General features: G+C 59.0%; 1 protein-coding gene across 3 annotated transcripts in view; it reads left to right on the plus strand.

Annotated features, from left to right (window-relative positions):
* myt1lb (myelin transcription factor 1-like, b) overlaps positions 1 to 268 on the plus strand; it is a 173988-nt gene that overhangs the window by 153973 nt on the left and 19747 nt on the right. The window lies entirely within an intron of this gene.

Here is a 268-nt window from a genome sequence, read left to right on the forward strand (position 1 = left end):
GGAATGGCTCATCTCATCAAAGAACTGCTGGAAATCAATGCAGCGGTGCTGGCTGCGCCTGTCGGTGTGTGCAGGCACTCGCCTCTACTGTATATGTGCTTTGATGGCGTGTGTGTGTGTGTGTGTGTGTGTGTGTGTGTGTGTGTGCGTCAGCTCTGGCTCTGGCTCTACGTTCAGTTCGGTCCTCAGTCTACGTGTCCTCCTCTAATTGGAGACGCCGGTCGGTCGGTCGGTCGGCCGGTCGGTCGGTCGGTCGGTCGGTCGGCCG

Source organism: Cynoglossus semilaevis, chromosome 1, assembly GCF_000523025.1.
Source record: "Cynoglossus semilaevis isolate Cse_v1.0 chromosome 1, Cse_v1.0, whole genome shotgun sequence".
NCBI lineage: Eukaryota > Metazoa > Chordata > Actinopteri > Pleuronectiformes > Cynoglossidae > Cynoglossus > Cynoglossus semilaevis.